The sequence below is a fragment of the Rhinolophus sinicus genome, chromosome 13 (assembly GCF_057876585.1).
Source record: "Rhinolophus sinicus isolate RSI-liver-muscle chromosome 13, RSI-T2T, whole genome shotgun sequence".
NCBI lineage: Eukaryota > Metazoa > Chordata > Mammalia > Chiroptera > Rhinolophidae > Rhinolophus > Rhinolophus sinicus.
This window is the reverse complement of record NC_142513.1, coordinates 43,491,636-43,508,509: the sequence shown is the minus strand read 5'-3', so window position 1 is coordinate 43,508,509 and position 16,874 is coordinate 43,491,636. Positions and strand designations below refer to the sequence as shown.

Genomic DNA, 16,874 nt, shown 5'->3' with positions numbered 1-16,874 from the left:
CTGGTAGATTGCTTGTCTCCATTTTGTTTACTTATTTTTCTGGAGCTTTGTTTTTTATTTGTCTTTTATTTGAGAAATGTTTCTTTGTCTCCTCATTTTGGCTGCCTCTCTGAGTTTGTTTCTATGTATTAGGTAGGGCTGCTATGTCTCCTGGTCCTAGTACAATGGCCTTACACAGTAGGTGTGCTGTGGGGCTCAGTCATGGCTCCTAGTCACCTAAACCATGCACTTCGGGTGTGCTCTTTGTGTGGGTGGTGCCCTCCTCTTGTCATTGAGCCTTGGTTGCTGTTTGCATGTCAATGAGAGGGACTGACCCTCCAGCTCATTGGTTGTGAGGGCTGGCTGTGACTACATTGGAGGAGCCGTGGTACAGGGGCTGACCCTAGAGCAAGATCTGCCTCAGCAGGACTCTGATGCCTGCCCAATCCATTCTGTGGGTGTGTTGTTGTTGGAGGTGGCTGGGTTATGCTCTAGCTTATTTCAAAGCTGGCTTCTGGGTGTGCCAGCCCCAGGGCTACCTAGGAGAGGACCCACTGTAGTTCAAGTTCAGCCATAGCCTGTACCCCACCCAGGGCCATCCGGCAGGAGCCACAAAGCAATCCACAGATGGCTGCTGCTTCTGCTATGCTTGGAAGTGCCTTGAGAAGCTAAGGCATGAACCATGGCTGGCTGCCACTAGTGCCAGGCTTAGGGCTACTCAACCAAATGTATGGGACGTGCTCAAGCCAGACACCTCCTCTCTGGGTCCCACAAACATTTGAGAGACCCTAAGAAAGTCTGCAGTGGTTTGTATGAAAAAGCCACCAGAAGTGGTCTGGGTGTGCCTGAAAGTTGGGTGAGGCAGGATTTCAGAATCACCAGGGTGTGTCAAACAAGTGGTATCAGCCAGCTTGATAAAGATTCCGATATGGCAGTTGCCAGCGTTTGCATGTTGGGAAGGGGGAGGGCTTAACAAAGAAACAATGGCTTCTGCCAGCTCCTCTCTCTGGGAGAGCTTCCCCTCCAGCCCTCATCCTGAAGCCAGGCAACTCAGTTCCTCTCCCTCCCCACTCCCAATGACCCTGTCACCTCTCTAGCTGCTGCCTCTGCTCTGGTGCTCAAAGCCAATGATTCCGTAGATAAGTAAGTCAGTGCACAGGCCTTATAAGGGGAGCACCTGGGACTGCAGCAGCCCTTTCTCTCACTCAGATTCAATCTCGGCTGGTTTTCACAACCAGAAATTATGGGGACTTCTCTCCCTGGCACTGGAACCTTGGGCTGGAGAGCCTGGTGTGGCACTTGCTCCCTTCAAGGGGTGGGGACTTTCACAGCTGAGACAGCCCTCCTGATTTTTAATGGTCACACGTGGGATAGGTCCAGCTCATTCCGCATCTTTATCCCTCCTACCAGTCTTGAGGTGGATTCTCCTGTATGTCTTTAGTTGTAAGCCTTCAGTTCAGCAAGATTTCAGGCAATTCTCAATGATGGTTGTTTTGTAGTTTAGTTGTAATTTTGATGTGGTCATGAGAAAAAGTAAGCACAGTGTTTACCTACTCCTCCATCTTGACCAGAACCCTCGAGTGTTTTTCTTAGCCCTTAATTGCTGTTTTTAATAAGTCCTTCTATAACATGAATTCACTTGTGGGAAATGTTCTACTCTATGGATTATGCCTTCTTGCAAACTGGACTCTCCATCCCTCTTTTTGGCCTGTTCTGCAGACATGTTGGTTGCCCACCCATTTGGAATTATTCTCCATTATGAGAGGATAGTAAGCAAGGAGAAGAGCACTGCCCTGCATTGTCTTCCATTTCCTGCCTCTGAATCTCCTGCAAGGACATGATGCTTTGAGCTCCTACACTCTTTCTGCAATCATGAGGGAAAGGCTGAGAGAATTTCAGGGATGTTTACCCAGAGCCCTGATGTCAATGAGCCCTAAACCAAGCCAAGAGTCTACCTACCTCCAGACTTGTTATGTGAGGGGAGAAAAATCCCTGTTTGTTTAAGGCATCCCCACACAAATGTTCTGATAGTTGCAGCTGGAAATAGCCTAGTAGACAGAGTGTGTGATAGCTCTTATTTTGTTGTTGTTCAAGTTTATTTGCATAATTGTTTTGCCACTGTCCATTTTGCTCATGCTTGAAGTGAATGGTTCTAGCCAGACATTTTGCTTCCTCTTACCTAATATAGTTAAATTGTCACTGACAATTCCCCACTTTTATTTCAATCCTGGGCATCCTCCCCATTGAATTACAATTTAAAAGCTGAGGATAACAGGCATTCTACATTTCTGCAGAGATTTTATTCTAAATTAAATGGGAAGTCATAGGAGAGCTTCAGGATGGAAGAGATATGCTAAAATTTGCACATTTCAAGAATTCCTCTGTTTGTTGTGCATTGGGAGCAAGCACAGAAAGAGAAAACCCACTAAGCAGCTCCTGAAGTAGTTCCGAGTACTAAAAAAGATATCAGTGGTTTGGATCGGGGGGAAACAGTGTAAGTGATAGGAGGTGTGGATTGGACATTGAGTGTTTGGGAAACTAAGAAAGCAAAGACAAGACTTAGGTTTGGAGTCTGAGCACATACATGAGTGGAGATTACACTTAGTAAAAATGAACCTTGAGGAAGAAGGAAGATTGGACATGAGATGGGTGGAGTGGGAAAGCAAGAGTTCTCTTAAGCACAAGTGAGAGAGAGGTATGACATGAAGAACTCACTATGGAGAAATCTCTTCTTTTCTTTGAATTAGGCTTTGTTCCAATCTGGATTCTTCATCTTTCTCGTGCTTTTGCATGTTGAAGAGACACTGTTGTTGCCAACACATTGGGCATCTTCCTTTCTCTTTTTCCTTACTAGCAGAACTCAAACTTTATTCTAGTCATAAGAGGCACTGACTGGTCTATGTAAGAAATAGGAGGGAGGTCATGAAGGCATGACAGGAAGGACCACACTTCATTTCTTACTTTGTGCCAAGGAGTGGTCTTATGTAGAAATTTGTTCATTCAATATTAAGCCTGCAAAAACCTAGTGAAGTTGTCATCTCACTTTACCCTCAATTCATAGACAAGGAAATCAGTGTTCAAAGAAGTTAAGAAAGCAACCCTTTGTTACATGGACCCAAAATGCAAGTTAGTCTCATCTCACTCTAGAGTCTGTATTGTTCTAGCACACATCACTCACTCCCCTAGGACCCTACCAAGCCCCTGGGAATGCTTCTGTTAAGTTATCTGAACCAGTGTCTAATTTACCCATATGCATGACCCTCAACGATGTCCCAGCCCTGTAGCAAAAATATCCCTGCTGTGTACTTGCTGTATTTTTCTCTGGGACAAGTCTCTTTAGGAATGGTATTGGGCAATGACATTCTCCCCTTCATTATAAAGACTTGTAAGACTCACCCCCACTTTCTCTTCTCTCAGCTCTGCCCACAATAGTCCAGAGCAGGGACACAAATATTAAAAGAAAGCATCGGTTTTCAGAGATAGACTCTGGAGAAGAGACCAATGAAAAGATACAATAGAAAAACAGGTCTTGAAATTTGATGTAAAATGTTCATTACTATGAATGGGAAAGAAGCTGCCCTCAACCAAGGGCAAAAAGCACCAACCAGCTCAAAGAAAGCCTATAGGTATAGACTTTTAGCAAACCCTAAGCACTCTGAAATGCCTTTGTTTGAACGAGTCTTCTTGTTACAGTAATGAGAAATATGTTGCCTTAATGACTCAATGCAAAATTTTATGGTAAAATTAAATTTTGAATGAATGCTATGATAAATCAGATATTAGAAATCCATTTCCTAAAAGTTTACAATAGTGACTTGTCAGTGTACTACGTGAGTTTAATAAGATCATTTCAGATTTTGTGTGTAGTGCTGAACTATTTCAATCTAATTATGGTAAAATTGTGTATGCATTAAGGTTTCTTACTAATGCAAAATACTATTAAAATTATTTTCATTGACATTCTCCTAACAAACTGGTTTAGAAACCGCATTTACATTTGAGCTGAGAGTTGCTTTTAGAAGTGATAATGTGTCAGTGGGAATGAATGCCACCTCCCAATCTTTTTCTTTTTTTTTTTCTTCAGTTTTGTTACATGTTAATAGGTTTTTTGAGGTATCATTTTTTTAGGTCTTGTCAGCAACATCACACAAAAGGTACTGAGTATTCCACAAGGTACAGACTGCTGCTAAGCACCTTAGAAAATTTACAGCACCTGGAGAAAATGTGGTTCTTATGCCTTTAGTAGCTTACAGTCTGAGGAGCTGACAACTCAGTCTAAGAGTGAATGAACAATAAAGTAATTTAAGACAAATTCCTCATCCCCTAGAGCTAATGTGGATTGAGTTGTTTTGGAATTAATCTAATCAAGATGAGAGATAAGACCAAATTTGGTTGAGAACTCTTTCAGGCTTAGGTTGTTTTTAACATCCATCTTAGTAAACAGAATTGACCTAATAGACAACTGTAAACAAAGAATAGATATCTTGAAGTACAAGCGCTAAAACAACTTAATCGTGGCTACTTATTTGAATATGCAAACATATTGAAAGGTATGACTAGGGTTATTACACAAGTTTAAAAATAGGCCAAGTAGTGGCACTACATTCCCCTCATGCTAGTATTGGTCATTTAAAATAGTGAATATTAAATATGTAGGCTCTACATCTAACCCACAGAAAGCCCACCCCAGACCTTAATGGTCTGTGAATCAAACACCCACTTTGTATGTACTATGGAAGTTTTATTTATGCCCAATTAAGTCAAAAGTAATGTAAATAGTCAAATTATAATAAGCTACTGACCTGCATATTTCCATATGGGTGAATGTTGATATTTCTAAATAGGAAATACATGGCAATCTTATCTACCTATGTTAAAAAAATAGAATATCTTCAGATTTTGCATACTCATCGCTATAAAAAGTATGCAGGTTTTCAGGTTTCACAATCTGTTGTCTGCAGTATCTCATTAGCTTCTGACTCAAAATTATTTTTAGATTACATGATTTAGAAGACATTATAAACCCATCTAGAAATTTGTAATTATTCTGAGATGGTTCCATGTTAATCCTAGAATCACTATTGGAAAGAATAACAATGTGATGTAGAAGAGCAAATCAGCATGACAAAAAGTATGCTCACTTTCAGAAAAACAATCTGGTCACCTGGAAAAATCATAGCTACAACCTGGGAACACTCCCGTGTGGACACTGATCTGGCCAAGGCATACTAAGGAAAATTATGAGATCAGGGTGAATTTAGGCCATCTCTGAGGAGCAGCCTATAAATTTCCGGATGGACCTTCTTGGACAATGTAAAAATCCAACCCATCTCAAAGCAGTTTCATGCTATCCTACTTACGTCGGCCCCAAGTTTGACATTAACTCAGAAAAACAAAAGAGCATATTGGAGCAGAAGTGAACAAATGTGTAAACTCTGGCACATTCTTATTGCTATATTAAGTTTAAAGATGAGCACATCCTACCCACAACAGTGTTGTTCCAGGAAGCAGGCACAGTGGTAAACTAGAAAAGAGACTATTAATTGCACAATCAATAGAAAAGTAAAAACATGTTTCAAAACCTACAATAAGCCTGTATCCAAAGGAGTCTTACATGTCAATGATGTGCTGGACTTTGAATTCTGTGCTACAGCTTTGCAATGGACTCACTCTGGCCTGCCGGCCTGGGCACAGCTTACTTCCTGCCTGTTGAAGGGTGATGTGCTACACAGCTATGATGGCTTCTCGTGAGTGGTAACATTCACAGAAGGTCCAGGTTATTCATGGAAGGGTTGTTCCTTGTGCAAAGTTTGATTCAGATGAAGATAAAGTAGTTTCTTGGTCAATAATTGCAATTTCTTTCTTTTAAAGTCAGTGGCTTTCTTGTATAGTTCTATTTCAATTAGCCCATGTTTAAATTTATCCACCTCCATGAAAGCAAAACACTTGGTACTGGTAAACCTTTTATTAGGCTTGTAGTGTTTGAATTCAAGTACGATAGCTGCAGCTTTGATTAATTTCTCAACATGCTTCTGGAGCTCAATATCCACATGAAAATGAACATGTATTCTTATTTTCTTGAAGCCATAGGAGTATCTTGCAAAGGAGTTAAATCTATGCCATTCAGATCCTTTATATTAACTATGATATAGAGATCAGCGCATTACCCAGCACCTTTCAAGCTGTTTTTTCTCAATTCTGATAGTGAGTAACGTTGTTCCTGGTTCTGATGGCAACCTTGGTTATAAAGTACCGGGAACTGTAGCAGGAAAGGAATCAAGAGACCTTGCTCCAGTATCACCCTCTTCTTCATCTTCTTCAAATTCCAAATTCTCTGCTTCACCAGGTGCTAAAATTCTTCTTAAGGGGACAGACTGAATATTAAATGGGAATTCTTTATAATATGTAAGAATATTCTTTAGGATTGGTTCCAGCTTCTTCAGGTCTTCTAGCTTAAATTCTGCTTGGGACTGTGGGGACTGTAAAGCTGCACTTTGTAATTCCAAGCATGTTGCAATTTTGCCCATGGTTTTCTTTTGTTCTTCTATGAATTCAGAATTATTGTGTTGAGCTCGGGCCTCTTTTTATAGATCGTTTGCTAACATTCGATACTTGTCTATCATCTCCACCAGCTGGACTCCACCAAGAGTTGAAGTCATCACCTCTCTTAAAACTGGTGCCTCAGCAATGCAGCAGACTCTGAGTCACCTCCAACATGGCCGGTCCTCACTTAGTCTCCTCCCACCTCTAACCCAGTGAGGCCAAGCTCTAGGGTGCCATCCTCCCTGGGCCTGCCCCCAACATTAACAGGACCAGGAGGAACCACTAAGGCCACCACTGCCACCAACCAAGGAGGCCACCTCCCATTCTTGATGGGGCTGCTATGAGGACTGAAGGAAACACTACAACAGATAAAGGACACAACTGAGAGCCTGACACATATCAAGCACTTTAAAAAGGTTAACTCTTACTATTTTTGCCATTATCAACCTCCATTTATAATTATATCATCTGTGGCAACAATAATACAGGTAAAGAGGAGCATTTTTTGGGATTCAAATTTTGCAGCTATTTCTTGATCACAGGTCAACATCTGGCAGCCAATGACAAACGAAAATACTGGAAGTGACTTCCAGATGCTGCCCTTCCTCTGGGCTGAGTTACTGGAGTATGTCTTAGTCTAGCCATTGTAAAGCTCAATGATTGGTGAGGACAGAGTTAGAGGTGAGGAATGCTTAGATACTACCAAGGTAAAACTCAGTAACACCACGATGATGAAATTTAGGTTCACAGCCACTGGACACCTAGGAAATCCATAAGAAATGACCATTAGGGTCAGGGCAGCAGTGGTGATTCTTCCACAAAGAGGATTCACAGGGCACACTGATTATTCACTGACTAACCCAGTTATTAATTATACACATATTTGTTAAATGTTTCCTTTGTGCTAAGAGCCATCCCAGGTCCTAGAGATACTGCAGTGAATAAGAAAAAACAAGACCTCTCTACCCTGGCATCTTATCCTCTTGGGGGAAAGCAGATAATCAAGAAAACAAGCAATCAAACCAGAAAGCTTCAGATGGTGATTACTCTTATGAAGAAAACAAATGAGAAAAATGTGATATGTAGTGAGTAACAGAGCAGGTGCACAGTAGGCTAACTGCCGATGGGTGGTGAGAAGATGGCACTTGAGCTGGGAGCCAGAGCCTACAGAATCAGGATTACTTACTAATTGTTATACAGTCCCATTCCCATGGCTCCTAAGTCACTTCCCTCCAATCATCAGGACTAGAAGTGAGGGACACAAATGAGGAAAGAATGGAATTAATTTTTAAATATAAGTTGACATCATCAGACAAAATCCAGATGGAAAGGAGATACAGGAATGAGCACAGGATGAGTGGAAAGTCCCCAGGGAAGTTTAAGTACTGGAAAAATAAGAAGACTGTTAGAGAAAATCATCTGTAATTATAAGAACTTTTTGATGGAGTTCCTTTTAGGCTACCCAAATGTCAGTTATACAAGTTCATGACTATGCTGGCTCTAAGGTGGTCCCCAATGACCCTACCTCCTGGTATTCATCTCCCCTTGGGCAGGACCTGTGACTTGTTTCTGATCAATAGATGAGTGATAAGCTGTCACTGCCATTAACTACATTGCAAGAATGGTAGACACTCTCCTCACTGGCTTTGGTGAAGCAAGGGACCTGCAAAATCCTCCAGCCAACAACCAGCTAGAAACGGAGGCCCTCAGCTCAATAGGTTGCAAGGAACCAAATTCTGCCAACAACATCATGAGTTTAGAAGGGATCGTTCCCTGGCTGAGCCTTGAGATAAGACCACAACCCCAACCAGTACCTTGAATTCAGCCTTGTGAAATATCCTAAACAATCAGATCAAGCTGTACCTGGACCCACAATGACCACAGACATTGTGAGATAATAAATGCATGTGATGTTAAGCCACCAAGTTTGTGATAATTTATTATGCAGCAATAGAAAACTAATACAATGACATTAATGAAGGTTGGCAGGACTACTAAATTGTTTGGAGAACAAAGGAGAACACTGCTTGGGAATGAAGAAGTCAGGTATACAATCAGCCCCTCAGTGTTCCACAAAACAGTTAACACATTTTATGTGACAGGTAAGACCTAAGCACAAGAAAACTGAGTTAAGACTTGTCCTCTGTGCTAAAGGAACTTGGCCAAAAAGAGGGCAGAGAAACCGAGATGAAAGGGAGGAACACTAATGGTTATAAACAGGAAGTGGTCTGGATTAATTTAGGAGATGTAGAGTCATGGCTGCAGCTGGATTTTATTTTACTTATTAAAAAATTAAACAAGCTTGATTATAATAAAAGAATACATACAGTATGACTTAAAAAAAAACAAAGTAATACAAAAGAGTATAAAATAAAAGGTAAATTCTCCCTCTTCTCCTCTCAAATCCCCAGTTCCATACCTAAAAATGTACCAGTCATTATAATTTCTTATCTGTCCTTTAAGAAATTGTCTGCAAGTGTAAAATGCACATGTATACTTTTTTATACAAATTGGATTAAATTATACATACTGTTCTGTCCATTGCTTTTTTTCAAGCCTATATCTTGGTGATCTCTCAATGTCTGCACATTCCAATTACCTTGTCCTTTTACATGGTTACATAATATTCCTTTGTATAAATATACCTTAGTTTATGTAAGGATTCCCCTGTTGATTAGCCTAGAAGTTGTTTCCATGTTTCTGGTGTCACAATAAGTGCAATATATAAATATTTGTTCGCTTCTATAACAGTAAAATAAATAACTAGAAGTGAAATTGTGGGATAGAATGTGCTGCCAATCTATTCTTTTATTCTCACACTCAATCTAAATAGCTGTACTTTATCCACCCTTTGATCAATGCTACATATTAAGAAATTTTAAAATCTTTGTCAATTTAATAGGTAAAAATGGTATCTAATTTTCTTTGGATTGCATACACCTGAATTTTTAACACTCCTTGCAGGTTGAATCTGCTTAAAGGATAAAGGGTCATGGATAGAGGTTAGACATTAGGAATGACACCCTTAGGGTTGGGGAGGAAAAAGAGTCATTGTCATGTAAAAACATTTACTATGGGGCATCATACCCAAAAACCCACAGGTGGTCATTATCTTGGCAGCCACTTATCAAAGTTTAGAACCTTCTATTTTCCCCCTCTAAATTGCCACATAGTTTGCCTAGGGTAAAATTAGGGCATTATAAGAGAAGTAATACCTTGCCTCAGGCACAATTAAAATATATATTGAGTACTTAATGGATATCAGAAATGACTTGTGACATGACTGTCCTTCTACAGAAATCTTCAGGAAAGTAGAGTTTAAGTTTCTGGGGTAATTGTTACCTTATGTATGGTCCATGCTTGGCGGTTAAAAGAGTCCAAACGCTTTCTCTCTATTTTGTAGTTCTTTAAAGCTAGAGAAAAGTACTTAACAGGACCCTTCCTGTAAACCAAGAGATGTCATCAAGAGAATACACTTCACAGATTTATACAAGAAGAAGAAGAAAACAATGAAATTCTTAGTTAGCATGTATTAATATTCTGTTTCAACTGTGTTCAACAGCTTTGCAGTACCTATGAGCTCCCCAGGCTGAGGGCTCCCTGCAACAGCAAACACAGCAAAAGTAAAGGGGTTACTCAGGTTGCTCCATCTTGGAAGAGACTTTGCCAAAGACTGGATTCTTTTTTAAGTCTATTTTTGCAGTGAAAGGAAGCCACAGGCATCTGAACACTGGTTCCCAAACCCAACACCTAATTTCTGCCAGGACATGAAGAGCACCTTCTGAAACTGCACCTCAGGAATTTGGGTGGGTTCAAATTGAGATTGGAGCGTTTGGGTCACTTTGTGTTTGTTTCCTACCAAGTTCTCCTTCATCCTGGTATTTCTTTCCTCTCAGGGACGCTGTGAACTCACCACACTTACTCCCGATCATCCCAAAACACAAATCCAGATTCATTTTTTAAAGACTAATGACTGAGGGCCTGTCCCGTATTTTTGTTTTTCCCCAGCTATAGTCTACCTATGCCAACAAAAATGAGTGTATTCATTTATTTTTAAAAACCTCCTACGAATCTTCAGTGACTCTTTGAGCATAAAATATTCATACATTGACTCTAAATTACAGCTGGGAGCATAACTACTCAACAAGTACTTTTAGTTCAGATTCATTTTAGGTTCAGACAAGCAGGGGAAGGGAACACAGGAAACACAAAGTATCCTTTGAAGACCAAAATCCTGAATGAAGAAATGGATGGGAAAATCCTGCCATTTCAAACCAACCCCAACGCCTATGCCACAGGTTCAGTTATTTAGGGTAGAGGAGCCACCTTTGGCAACTATAGAAGGTGGCCACAGGCCCAGAACAACTGAGTTGAGGAGCTTCTCGGGCAATAAATTGATTTAGAGAAGTAAGGTAAGTCAGTTAAATATGATTGTGTCCCAGCTGCATCTAATTTTATCACAATCATTCAGCACTTGAAGGAGAGCTACTCTAAGCATCTATTCCAGACAGCTAGAAAGTTGATTTTACTATGAATTTGGATGCTGGGGACGGAGGGGCTGGGGTGGGGGCGGGGGGTAGGAAGGACCTAGACACTCAAAACCCACTTCTTGATTTCCATGAAGTGCTAACTGGCAGGTCTGGTTTCAAATTATTTTGCAAATGCAAATCCCAATCCCAAAAGTTTAAGGATTTTTTCTTTTCAGTATTCCTTATAGGTGTTGTAATCCTGGTGTAGATATTTTTAGAAGAAAAATGTTTCTTTGCTCTAAGCCACCCAGACTTTTCAAATGGAGACATTTTGCAAATTGGAAATGAGCATTTTTCATTTGATGATGGTTTGAGGGAAATTTACCAGCATTTGTGAGGTCTGCTGAGCTGTGAGGTCTTTGAAGGGTGCAAACATAAAATTACTGAAAGTGATTCTTTTTGCTAATGAGGTTCTACTTTTCTAACATTTCAGCAACTAAGCCCTTGCTGGGAAAGGCCACCCCCAAGCTCACACCAAAATGAGCTTCAGTGATCACATCCCTGGAGGTCCCAAGGGAGGGAAACTTTCGAGTTAGTTGGATTCAAAGGTATAGTATGGTCGTCAAGGCCCTGAGTTCATTCTGTTTTTTTCTCATCTTTCTCTGTGTGGTCAGCTTCATATAAGGCTGCAAATAGCTCCCAGCATCTCTCACGACCGCAAGCTTCTTCCACCACATCCAGGAGGGAGAGTAGACATCTCTTCTCAGAAGAGCAAAGCACGTTTTTACCCAGATATCTGTCGTGCGGGGAGGCCTGCGGGGTCTCTGGTCCCACTCCCCACATAAGAACGCAGGACATGGTGAGGCCAAAAAGGAACACCCATGGAGCCATAGGTGGGGGAGTCATACCACTATATTCTCTCTGGCAGCACTATACTCTCACTGGAGGCTGGATCCACACTGTCCGCAAACCACCATCCACGCTTGCCAGCCCAGCCGCCATCTTCTTGCTAACCCCCATTCTTCTCTCTGCTAGCGTAGCCACAGCAGCCACACCAGTGGCCAATGGCTCACCGGCCACAGCCGACAGCCAACCAGCCACAGCCATGGCCATGCAACCACAGTCGATGGCCATTCACTACACGAGCCAGCACCCGTCCACGTGAGGCTGAGAGCCTGGAAACTACTATCCGGGGCTCTGTCCCCACAATATCCCCAGCACATGTTCACTGAGTCTCATATGGAGTGCAGAGCCCATCCCTGAACTGGTGCCTGTGTCCAGGGAGTGAAGTTGAGCCAACTAGCTCAAGCCTGAGCCCCAAGACACTTGCCACAGCCAGAGGAAAGCATTAGCACCCCCCAAATACAAGGACCACATAGAAGGTATGGATACCTAAGATACAGAGTTACCAAGAACTGACTAGGAAAAGAGGAAATAGATGTTGTAAGCCAGCTTATGTAGAAAAGAGAGGCCTGAGTAGTCACAGAGTGGCCAGGACTCCTAATAGTCCTGGGGTCCTCCCAAAGCTGAGCAGGTCCCTGAGTGGCCAGCTGACTTCTGGAGCTGCTGGCAAGGTTTTGACCATATTAGAAAGAGACCTTCCTGAAGTCTCCCCATTTCCCCTTTGAACCAACTGTAGAACTGTCTCTGCTACCCTATCTCTAGCTTACACCAAAGATATCTCCAGGAGCCAGGGATGGGTTGATGCTGGAAGGTCGTGGTTCATGGGTCCCTGCCACATGGCCCTCTCCATAGACCAGCTAACTACATGGCATCTTACTTCTTCAATCCAGCCAGGGAGAGACTCTAATCTCAGTGAGGGCCCAGGCCATCTTTAAGAGCTCACCGGATGAAGTCAGGCTCAGCTGGGATCATCTCCCTTTGATTAAGGTCACATCAACTAATTTGGGACCTTAATGACAACTACATAATCCTATCCCCTCGCTATATTCTTTTGACTGAAGCAAGTCACAGGTCCCATTCTGGAGGGGATGCTGTAGGGCATGAATACCAGCAGGTGGGAGTAATAGAGAAGATCTTAGAATTCGGCCTCCCTCAGGCTGCACTTTTCTCTCTCCATCTATCCCTTCCCCAAATAATGTGAACCTGCTGAAGTTTCCACATGCACTACCGGCATCATATACCAAATTGGAGATGCGCTGCCTTACATCCATGAAAATGAGAATCTAGATCTATAATTTTCGAGTATTTGCATTCCACCCTGTGGACTCTTACAGTGTGCTTGCATACCTATGTTGTAAGGACAGCAGTACCAATTGGAAATTTTGGCCATGTTCCTCTTCTTAAAACACATGCCTGAACCAGTGGAAGTAAAGTTATGAAGTTACCCAATGACATCCCTTCTTCGTGTTTCTAACTGTTCACCAGAAGTCACTCTTACAGAGTTGGATCAATTGGCATTGTGATAGGAGCTAAATATAGCCCAATAGGCAACTTTTGAGTGGCTCAAGTCGAATTCACTGTATGACATTAAGGAATGGGGTGTTATGTGGGATGGTTGGAAAAATGAAATAGGGTGAACAAAGCTTTTGAAATATTTATACCCCAAGTACAGTACTATTAGCAATCAACATAGTCCGTAGGCCTATGCATTTCTGATTATGTGACCCACAGCTGAAAAACAGAAATAATCTTGAAATTCCCAGAGAGTTCTGGTGGTCTAAACACCACGGAGAGATAGAATAACTAAATAGGGCCCTCATTGCTGCTCTTTCTCCCCCAAAGCTCTGTACTGTTGGCCTGGACGGCCCCAGGAGAAAGCAGGCACTGCCACAGTGGGTGCCTCTTTCCCACAGTGGTTCTGGAGTGAAGGTCAGGGCAGAGCCTTCTTTGAATGGACACCAGAGGCAGAGTTGAGCTGGAAAATTTGAACAGGTATACCCGTCCAAGTGCATAAAGGAAAATCAGCAATTTTTAAATTTAGGCAACAAAAACTTAGAAAAGTTTCAGAGAAATTGAAGACAGCTAAGAGATGAATGAATGCCTGGAGGTCTTGTGTTAAGGGGCCAATATGACATATATGTAAGAGGCTACCATGGGAGGACACCATGTCAAAGGTTTTACCCCAGCCAGTCCTTGATATCTCAGTTTTTGTTCCTCATAAAGGACATTCACTTCTCAGGCACCAGAAGACCCAAAACATAATCTCTGTATAGTGGAACTTTAGCCAGTAGGATGATGAACTATTTCAGTGCATATTCCTTTAGCCCATCACTACACACGACCATGCCGATGCTGATAACAATCAGCAGGATGGTTGTCACTCACGTTTTTACTTCCTCCACTGACCCACAAATTTCCTATGAACAATGACACTCTCTATCTTGGTTTTTAAGTGCTGCTATCTGAACCTGGTTTCTATTATAAATATGCTAATGACTTGCACTCAGCAGAACCAATAAGGTTCATCCCAGCTTCAGAAAAGGCAGAGATCTCCCGCTTTTCAAACTTCCAAATTTGGCACATTGCAGGATGCCAAGCCATGTAAAATTATTTTATTTACCTCTAGAAAAAAAAAAAAAAAAGCAAGTTGCCGAATCCTGAGCATCTTCTCTTCTCAGGCTCCGTCTTGCCCTCTTCTCAGTGTCTTTGTGCCTGGAATCTTGCAATGTCCATTTATTTTCCTGTTTCTAGTGCATCACTCTGAAGCCTGGATGTTTCTATCGGGTTAAACTACCACTTTAAACATGTAACTTCTCACCTTAAAAATCTTCAATTACTCCTCATTCCCCATTGAATAAAATCTAGGATTTGGGGGCCTGGCATTTAGGCCCAGCACACTCTAACCAGAGTCTGACCTTCCTGTCCCATTTCCCTATGCCCTGCTCATATTTCCACCCTACAGTCTAATCACTATTTCCAGACCATGTCTTGACCTCTTTGCCTCCACATTATTGCTCACACCATTCCTCTCTAATGCGATATTCTCCCATCTCTCCCATCAAATACCAGCTTAAATGCCACCTCCTGTTCTTACCCCTCTGAACCACTACAGCAATTTTATGCTTCTCACCTGGCTTCCAAAATTGTCATGTAATGGGGGAATTTACATGCGTGCACAGCCCTTATGACAAGGACTGGGTCACCCATCATAACCACCACAGCATCTGTCATGCCCCATACACAGAAGGCACTCAGTAAGTATCTCTTGGATAGATGAGCAAGAACAATTTATAGTTCTAAGTCATCTCTAACTTATTCATCATTTACTATAAAAGGAAGATTTGCATATACATCTAATATATATATATATATATATATATATATATATATATATATATATATTCATATGCTGCATAACAATGTTTTGGCCAAAGATGGACCACATATATTATGTGTTCCCATAAGATTATAACGGAGCTGAAAATTTCCTATTGCCTTAGCCATCTTAACATTGTCATAGTGCAAGGCATTACTTACATGTTTGTGGTGATGATGGTGCAAACAAACCTACTATGCTGCCAATCACATAAAAGTATAGCACATACAATTATATACAGTACATAATACTTGATAATGATAATAAATGACTTTGTTACTGGTTTATGTATTCACTATACTATTTTTTTTATCATTACTTTTAAGTGTACTCTTTCTATTTATTAAAAATAAAGTTTGCTGTAAAATGGTATGCCATGTTATGCAAGCAGCCTTATACTTGTGTTTACCAAGTCTCTAGATTGTATCATTTTCTCTTGTGCTTGATTTAATCTTGTGTTTTGTATAGTAACATGCTGTACAGGTCTGTAGCCTAAGAACAATAGGCCATACCATATATCCTAGGTGTGTGCTATATCACCTAGGCTATATCATCTAGGTTTCTATAAGTGCACTGTATGATGTTCACACAATGATGAAACACCTAATGGTGCATTTCTCAGAATGCATCGCCATGGTTAATCAGCACATGACTATATTTGTATATATAGGCATATTTCGGAGATATTTAGGGTTTGGTTCCAGACCACTGCAATAGAGTGTGTCATAATCTTTTTGCTGGTAGAGGATCTTGCCCTTAATTTGCAAAAAAAAAGGAACATTGTGAGGTGTCATAAAGTGAAGTGCAGTAAAATGAGGTAAGTCTGTATGTTACATTTATATTTACTAAAATCTATATGCATATATTTGTCATTTTTTCTCAATAGATGGTAGCAAGACTGAATACATAAAATAAAGATTAAGAAGTCTAGGCAAGCTTGAAACTATGTATAAAGCAATGGCCAATTTTAAAAGAAAATGAAATATCATTGTTAGATAAAATATGTATGTATAAGGCACAGTCTAGAAGAAAAAATATATAAATTAAAGGTTTTGTGTTGGAGTGCTATTTAGTTTATTGCTAAATCAATTAAACAATACTGTAGCCGGAGTGGCATTATACAGTACTGTTCCCATGTACCAAGAAAAAAGTGTTTTTTAAATTCGTATAAGTGAACTCAACTTTGAGGTCCCTCCAACCTACATTCCTTCTAAAGACAGTTGGGTGGGGGATGGAGGCTGAGCAAGCCTGCTAATGAAAAGTCACACAGTCTCCTTTATTTAAGGAGCCTCTGTCAGCTAATTATCACACTTATTCGAAAGCTACCTTCTCACCAGAACAGTTTATCCCTCTCTTTCTGCTTCTTCAAGAAGCCTCCAGTTTCAAGAAATGCTTAATATCCTCAGGTGTTGGGGGAAATCCCTGGTCCCATACCAGAACTCCTCTAGTTCTGACTAATCCCCAGTCGGGGGAGTACATTCTCCTCTTACTCGGTTTAGACATTAGCCCTAGGTGTCACTGTGAAGTGCTGGTCCTGCCTGATTCTTCCGGGGGGTCTGTGGAGTTCCCTGTGATGGAGTGCCTGCAAAACATGTACCTGCAAC

General features: G+C 41.2%; 1 pseudogene; it reads right to left on the bottom strand.

Moving 5' to 3' along the window:
* Positions 1-5,756: 5,756 nt before the first annotated feature.
* Positions 5,757-6,696, bottom strand: LOC109435511 (axin interactor, dorsalization-associated protein pseudogene; annotated as a pseudogene).
* Positions 6,697-16,874: the final 10,178 nt, after the last annotated feature.